This window comes from Lactuca virosa, chromosome 3, assembly GCF_052849685.1.
Source record: "Lactuca virosa cultivar CGN04683 chromosome 3, Lactuca_virosa_CGN04683_v6, whole genome shotgun sequence".
In the NCBI taxonomy this organism is placed as follows: Eukaryota; Viridiplantae; Streptophyta; class Magnoliopsida; order Asterales; family Asteraceae; genus Lactuca; species Lactuca virosa.
This window is the reverse complement of record NC_136428.1, coordinates 53,927,683-53,936,634: the sequence shown is the minus strand read 5'-3', so window position 1 is coordinate 53,936,634 and position 8,952 is coordinate 53,927,683. Positions and strand designations below refer to the sequence as shown.

At 38.2% G+C, this 8,952-nt stretch overlaps 1 long non-coding RNA gene across 1 annotated transcript; it reads left to right on the top strand.

Moving 5' to 3' along the window:
* The first annotated feature begins 7,053 nt into the window (after nt 1-7,053).
* Nucleotides 7,054-8,565, top strand: LOC145162319 (uncharacterized). The gene is made up of 2 exons (XR_013739037.1): nt 7,054-7,637; nt 8,273-8,565. It is a non-coding gene; the product is annotated as an uncharacterized LOC145162319 (long non-coding RNA).
* Nucleotides 8,566-8,952: the final 387 nt, after the last annotated feature.

Genomic DNA, 8,952 nt, shown 5'->3' with positions numbered 1-8,952 from the left:
CTTGAACTCCTTGACCTTCGAAAGCCTAGTGCCCCAAGCGTTGCACCTCTAATGGAGGCACAAACACTACAAGCAAAGAATGAGGGAGAAGGAGTATGAAATCGGCTAGGGTTTCTTCTTAGGAATCAAGTGGCCGATTTCTAGAGGCTAAGGGGTCCTTATATACTTGTGGCTGCTAGGGTTTTAGGTGGAAACCCTAATCTGATTGCTTAAGCCTTAAGCACTCCATAGAAACCTTCCATAAGGCCCCATTGGACGAAATCTTCTATGGGCTTCCCATATATTTCGTCCAACCCTTCCATGGTGATCCAACAACCCATTTTGCAACTATCAATGATTTGCAAAACCATTCCCCTTACTTTTAATCGGTTCCTTTGATCAGTAAATTGTTTCCAAATTAATTTCTTATCAATACTAATTAAATAATATTATCTCTCAATTAATATATTATTCTTATAATATATTAATAAACCATTAAATAACTCTTACTCCAAAACTCATCATGTTCCAGTTGTTATGGTGAAGGCAACCCAAAAGGACCATGCTACTATCAAATCAAGTACATACCAATTATAGTTATGGGCTTAGACACCTAATCCAACAGTCTCCCACTTGGATAAATCTAATAACTATAACTGCAAGTATGACTTCAGAATCCGATTACCAATCATAGCTCTCAAAAGCCGTTGTCGAACTCTGAGCTAGTCAATGACGCGTCCTTTAGACATGGGGTCATATAATCATGTTCTGCAAGATATCGTGTGGACAAAGACATGGAACATAATCATTCTCAATGTCCAACATTTTATTTCCCGGCTTCTGATTTGTTTGACATAGAACTTAATTGAACACATCAATTCATTCCTAACGGGCCCGACACATAAGTCAACATAAAATCACCGAGGGGCCCAAGATATCGCTTTTACCCTCTTAGGATAAAAGGAACATATAAACTTTGGCTTATATGCTTGTACTATTCACTCATCAAATTGTACACAACAACACGTTTTATAACATCAAGTTACTGATGCGTTTATGCATTATCAATGCACAACCAACTTGTAAACAACAACTTATATATCTCAGTTTAAAGATTATACGATATTATCGTCTCGCAATCCCTTGTGATAAATTTCATGAAGTGATTCAAATGAGCGTGGGTTACTCCAATAGTCAAATCTTATTTCAGAAGTACTCATAAATGTTGCAGAAAACCTTTGCTATGTCTAATCACTTAGACAATCTACAAACCAATTCATGACGGTCTTGCCTCATTACTTACTTCCAAAGTATGATCGACTGTGGATAATTCAAATAATCCTATTATTCAGGAAGTAAAACATGCAAAATAAAACACAAAATAAACAATTGACAAAAGATAGTAAACTTTACTCATAAATAAATCTTCCATTACCTAATCATCAAATGTCAATTACATTTAAATTGTTACAAGTTTCTAACTATCTAATCACTAGAACTAATATCGTCTTTCAGAGCAATGCTCCTCGCATGTTGTAAGTGTTTAACCCTGCTCAGACCCTTTGTGAGGGGATCTACTGGATTCTCCTCTGACGATACCCTATTGACTATGAGGAGTCCCTCTTCTACCCGATGTCTGATGAAGTGATATTTTCTGTCGATGTGTCTGGATCTACCATGATCCCTTGGTTCCTTGGTTAAGGCAACCACTCCTTCGTTATCACATAAAATCTCTATAGGCTCCTTTATGGATGGTACAACTCCAAGGTCTCCAATGAAGTTATTCAACAATATTGCCTCCTTCGACACTTTGCTCGCTGCCATGTACTCTGATTCGCACGTTGAATCAGCCACAGTCTCCTTCTTGGAACTTTTCCAAGTAACTGCTCCTCCATTTAGGGTTAATACCCAACCCGACTGAGAACGGAAGTTATCTCTGTTAGTCTGAAAACTGGCGTCACTATACCCTGTTACTCTCAAGTCATCACTCCCACTGAGTGTAAGGACATGGTCCTTAGTCCTTCGTAGGTACTTAAGAATGTTCTTAACTGCTGTCCAATAAGCTCTACCCGAGTTCCCTTGATATCGGCTAACCATGCTCAACGCAAAAGCCACATAAGGGCGAGTACATGTCATAGCGTACATGATCGAGCCAACGATGGAAGCATATGGCACTCGACTCACTTCCGCTATCTCGGCATCGGTACTCAGACCTGAGTCTTACTCAGCTTGGTATTGCTTTGGATTGGCAGTTCCCCCTTCTTGGAATTCTCCATGCTAAAACGTTTCGACACCTTGTCCAAGTAAGTACTTTGACTAAGTCCTATTAGTCTTCTACTCCTATTTCTCAAAATCCTTATCCCCATAATGTAAGCAGTTTCTCCTAGATCCTCATAGCGAAACACTTCCCAAGACAGGACTTAACATCCTGTAAGGTTGGGACGTCGTTTCCTATGAGTAGTATGTCATCAACATACAAAACTAGAAATCTAACTATACTCCCACTATCTTTGACATATACACAGGACTCATCCTCGCTTCTCGAAAATTCAAACTCTTTAACTTTCTCATCGAAACAAAGATTCCATCTACGAGACACTTGCTTTAATCCATAGATGGATTTCTCAAGCTTTCACACTCTATTGGGGTACCTTCTGTCTACAAAACCCTCTGGCTAAGACATGTAAACATCTTCAGCCAACTTCCCATTAAGGAAAGCAGTTTTGACATCCATCTTCCATAATTCATAATCATGAAACGCAGCTATGGCCAGCATAACCCTTATAGACTTGATCTTGGCCACTGGTGAGAAGGTCTCATCATAGTCAACCCCCGAGGTTTGAGTAAAGCCCTTCGCAACCAGTCGTGCCTTGAACGTATGCACCTTTCCATCCATGTTGGTCTTCTTCTTGAAGATCCACTTGCACCCGACTGTCTTTCGACCTGGTACATTGTTAACCAAGTTCCAAACTTGATTGTCATACATGGATTGGATCTCGCTGTCCATTGCCTCTTTCCACTTTGTAGACTCGGGGCCCACCATGGCTTCCTTGTAGTTAGTAGGCTCATCCAAATTTACCATTGTACTATCACTGATAAACATATCACCTTCATAGTAAGATGAAAACCATAAAACTCTCGTGCCATCCTAACTCGAGAGGAACGTCTTAGAGGTAATGACTCGTCAATCAATTCAACAGGAATCTCTTCCTCAGGTTGAGCGCTAGTGTTATAGGTTCCTTCATCGCTTGACTCTTGAAGCTTTTGAAGATCAATTTTCCTCCCACTGTCCTCTTGGCATATGAGTTTCTTTCGCGGAAAACCCCTATACTTGCTACAAAGACCACATTGTGACAAGGTCTATAGAAAATATATCAAAAAGATTTATGTGGGTAGCCGATGAAAATACACCGCTCACTTCGAGGTTCAAGATTGTCGTGAGTCACTCCTCCTACGAAAACCTCGTAACCTTAAACCTTGATATGTGCCAACGAGGGAACCTTCCATGTCCACATCTCGTGAGGTGTTTTGAAAACCTTTTTAGTTGGGACTAGATTAAGGATATGGGCGGCAGTCTCTAAGGCATACCCTCAGAATGAGATAAGTAACGAAGCTCGACTCATCATGGAACGAACCATGTCCAACAAGGATCGATTGCACCTCTCAGCTACACCATTGAGCTGCGGTGTCCTAGGTGGCGTCAATTGTGAAACAATTCCACATTCCTTAAGATAGTCGTGGAACTCGATACTAAGATACTCACTACCCCTATCAGATCTGAGCATATTTATATTCCTGCCCAATTGATTCTCACTTCTTGCTTAAACTCTTTGAACTTTTCAAAGGTTTCCGACTTGTGCTTGACTAAGTAGATATATCCATACCTGCTATAATCATCGTTAAAGTCATATAGAAGCGGTTTGCATCCCTTGTGGTGGATCTGAAGGGCCCACACACATCTGTGTGTATGAGATCCAACAATCCCTCACCTCTTTCACAAGTACCAGTGAAAGGTAATTTATTCATCTTTCCAAGTAAACAAAAATTCGCACGTGTCATCTGACTTTAGGTCAAATGACTCCAAGACTCCATCATTTTGGAGTTGGGCTATATACTTCTTGTTTACATGTCTAAGACGACAATGCCACAAGCATGCCTTGTCTAAACCACTAGATTAATCAATATGTAAAACATTATTTCCTAAGTTGTCTGCAACCATCACAGTTTCATATACACCATTACAAGGCAATGCTTTAAAATAAAAAGTACCATTATAGAAAGCATTAATAGAACCAACTTCATTATTAAATGAAAATCTAAAGCCTTGTCTGTACGAACCAGGAAAAGAAATAATATTCCTCGTCATCTCTGACGAGTTGAAAAAATCATTCAATTCTAATCCTAACCCACTACTAAGCACTAAAGAATAAATCTCGATCTTGGTGAGAGGCGACGATTTCCTATTCCCCATTATCAGGTTCATCTTCCTATGCTCTGCATCCCTACTTCTTCTTAGCCCCTGCAAATCAGAACAAATGTGAAAACCACATCATGTATCAAGGACCCAAGAACTAGCATGTGACGAGTTATTAGATTGAATAGTATAAATACCTACGAAGGTGGGCTTTATCTTCCCATCCTTGATGTCCTGCAAGTATTTCAGGAAGCTTCGTTTCCAATGCCCCTTCTCGTGACAGTAGAAGCACGTTGCTTCTTTAGGATCGGATAAGGGAGTGGCAGAACCGGCTTTACCTTTGGATCCATTTGAAGAAGATATATCATGGGACTTTCCCTTGTGGCTCTTAGAGGGCGCTTTCCTATTTTTCCATTTTCCATGTCCTATAGCAAGGACCGGGGCAACAGTAGTAGGGGTGGACTCGACAGCTTTTCCTTTAAGTCCAATTTCAGTAGTTCTCAACAAACCTTGAAGTTTGATCAAAGTAACTTCCTTGTTCATATGATAAGTCATCTTGAACTGATCATAACAAGGAGGTAAAGATTGGAGGATTATATCAATGGCCAACCCATCGTCAAAGTTTACATTCAACTTGAGCAAACGATCCACATATCTTTGCATTCTTTGCAAGTGGCTCGTGATGGACTCTCCATCCTTCATCTTGTTCGTTATCAGTGAGGCGACAATCTCGTACCTTTATTGACGTGCACTTTGATGGTACTTTTCCATCAAATCTTGGCACATCTCGTAAGGTCAGTAGCCCTCGTAGAACCGTTGCAGCTCAAGAGTCATAGTGGCCACCATAATACACGACACCTTTGTCGCTTCCTTTTCGTGAGCCCTATACTCAGCCATTTCATCAGCAATAGCTTTGGTTTCATCTATCTCTTTGAGTTCTTTGTCGAGGGCGTATTCTTTCTCCTCATATCGCAAGACCATTCTAATGTTGTGAATCCAATCATTGAAATTGGATCCATCGAAGGTGATCCTCGCACAAATGTTCATAAGAGAAAAGGAGCTTGAGGAGTTGGAGTTTGATCCAGAAGCGTTGTTTGAGCCAGACATCTGAAAAAGAAAAGGAACAAAGTTTTGATTAGATAAAGAATCCTTAATATAACACCCAAATGAAATATTAATGCTAGGGCCCAACACAATAATTCACAATTTGGAAGAGGGATGACGTAATCCAATTGCGAATTATTTGAAGGTAGGTAAATGACGATTTACCAATTCCACCACCAAAAACGAAATGAAGAATTAGGTTTTAAATGAAATGAAACTCTTAGATTGTTTTGAGATTCATTGAACATTGCAATGGCATGTTTAATCTCGATTATGTCCTTCAAGTTTGTGACTGGGATACCGGGGATGCAAACAATGTGTGAATAACCATGCAAATTAGCTTGACACTCTCAATGCCATTTACCACTTAATCAATTTTCCTATTAACCACACACACTCCATTGATCTATGGTAATTCTCGAGCTACCCTTTGCCACCCTTTTTTGTCCAAGTTAGTGTGTCGTTTAACCACACACGCTCCACTAACGACTTGGCAAGGTGCAAAGTGCAATTTCGTGGACTAGTATCATTTTCACATTTTCCTAAAGTAACTAAGATTGAGAATTTATAAAAATATTTAGTTACTTTATAAGCATCATTATACTAATTAATGAGAGAATTAATGTCCAATCCTACCCGTTCGGCTAACGACCATCCACTAGTCAAGAGTGCGATGGGTAAGAGTATATACCCAATAGCGGTCATTTTATAGGCCGTTTCCTTAAACACCCCTTATAGACCAGCTTCGTGAATGAGGCCTACTAACGGTAAGACTGACTATTTTTACTATATTATTAAGCATATTACCCATTTCTTGAAATTTAAGAGGTACAACTATTTGAACATGAAGTATAATCATATTAAGCTTACAATATATAAGTGTATACGTGCACTAACCTAAATGTATCTTACGGTGTTAACTCTCAAGATGTTGAGAACCCTAATTTCTTCAACATGCTACCACCTGCCGCCAAACCACATCTCTCCCGTCTCTTTCTCTTTGCCCTTTCATGTCTCCGACAACCCTCTGTTACCAACTTACCAACAACTTCTTGACGCCACCGTTACAAACTCCGCAATCACTTCTCTATTATCTGTCATTAGTAACCTAAACCCTAACTCTAACGCCATCCGCCATCCATCGCACTACCTTCTACACAACCATTGCTACCACAAAGATCTCCGCCTGCTTGCGCTTTCTTATTTTCTTATCTAAAACGACATCCAATGTCCTTCTTTATCGACGCAACGACCTCCACCATGAGGCTTCCAAACCGGGTAAAAGACATCCAAACCCACCACCTGTTATTATTTATGGATTTGTTTCTATTTGTGTTTCTGTTTTGGAATTCGTTTGTTTGAAAGATTTCTAATTTTTAGGGTTTTAACGAACTATGATTCCTAAGAAGAGGTGATATTCAGAAATTATGTTATCAAAGGTAATATTCTACTTCTAACTTTTCGATTATAAGGTTGGTTGTTCTCATTTTGTGCTAAGAAGATCTGCTTCAATAAGGGTTGTTCAGTGTGGTTTTTGGACTTTCAGGTTGCTATTATGGTGAATTTCTGGTAGCTGTTATGGTTTTGTTGCTACTTAGTTATGGAAGATGCCTTATGTGGTTGATTAACTTAATGAATTGTGCAATTAGGTCCAGATACAGATCTTGAATAAGCAGAGCTTCTTAAAATCTTTCTCATCCAAACATTGTTGCAGGTGACATTTCACTTGTGGAATGCTCCTGCAAAAGGAAAGAGACCCGCATAAAATCAACAATCAATTTTCAATGTAATCCCAATAAATCAAAAACAATCTTATTTCAAATTCGAATCGATAGCGTACGTCAGTCGACTTCATATACCTCAATCACCATCCATTTCAAGATTATTCCATTGTTGATTCATCTCTCCCCTTTCCAATTTCTGAGTTATCGGCCTTCATTTAGTCAATATAAACAGATGACATCAAGATTTCACACTCGGTTTCAATCGATCTTTTCGTCACCTCGCCTGTTCATGTCTGTCGGCGGAAGATGGCGACGTCGGCCATTGTTTCTTTTTCTCATTCTAATCCCGCTCAATCAAGCAAATCTGCTATTTATTATCTAAGGCAACTGTGTCCGATAAAAGCAGCCATCCAAAGGTAATCAAATATTTTCGCCGCTTTTATTCCTAAGTAGTTTTTCAAGCGATGGTACTGTTGGGGTTATTAGAGACGATGGACACAAAGTAAGATGATCTCTCTATGATTTATAGTCGTATTTTCGATATTGCTAAGGTCTGGTCAAACTTTTTTTTTTGTTATTATAACGAGAAGATCTAATTAGGAGAACAGTTCATGTATCTGGTTTCTAAGCTTTTGTGTTTCTATATTTGTAACTCTTCAGTTCATGCGGAATCACAGTTTCATAGAAAGTTTCATCTTCTCATCACCTGTTTTGGTTCAAATATTTCTTTATGAATTGCTTCAATTTCTGCACACCAACTGTTCGATAAATTGCTTAAGCTGTTCTGCACAACAAGTTTTTGTGATTTTACCGACAATAAGTAATTATCTATGATTTTATCTGAAAACACACACAATTTGTTGTCTAATATCAGCATACACAATTGGTTTGATTGACATAAGGTTAACCTTATTGGTGAGGCACCATACCAATAAGGCAATGTACCACCTACAGTTTATCCTTTTTTAAATTCTGTGTTACCTAAGTACATGGCTAATAGTGTGTCATTAAATATATTTGGAGTCTTAATATTTTCAGATGTTAATTGCAGGGATAAATATGTTATACAGCTGGTGTACTTGCTAGAATGGAAAAAATAGTAAAGGTGGAAGAATCGTAGATGGGTTAATGGGCTAAAAATGCAGTGATTGTCGATTATTTATGTTGGTAGGAAAACTCCTTGATTTCCTTTTCAAATGTGATTGTCTAAAATTTTTATATATAAGAGACATGCGTTCCAACACAAACAGTTTAAAATCCGCTAGAAGTTAATATAGTGGAATTAATGAGGAATTGTTCCATATTTGTCCTTTGCCTTTGCGATTAAGTTGAATTCTGTAGTTATGGCTTATTGACCAAGTTTACGCTCCCAATTCTTTCATTTTTGATAGAAAAGCAGTATTTTAGTTTAAACAATTATGTTGGTGACGATGATGGATAGTTAGGTATTTATGTGGTTCGTACTTTTTGTTGGTCAAATGAAGTATGCAAAAAAAAAAAAACCTCTTAAAATATGATAATATATCCAAACGACCAAAACTAAAAATTCATATTGTAATTTTAATCAACTATCATCAAATATAATTAGAAAAACCAATTATTGTCATCGCTTTTTAGTTTTATATTTTTTTATAATGTTTGAATCTTTAGGATGAACTATCAATTATTATCCAAGAAATTTTGGAATAAAAAGTCAGTTTATTATATGTTTTTTTTTTCAGAACTTACCCA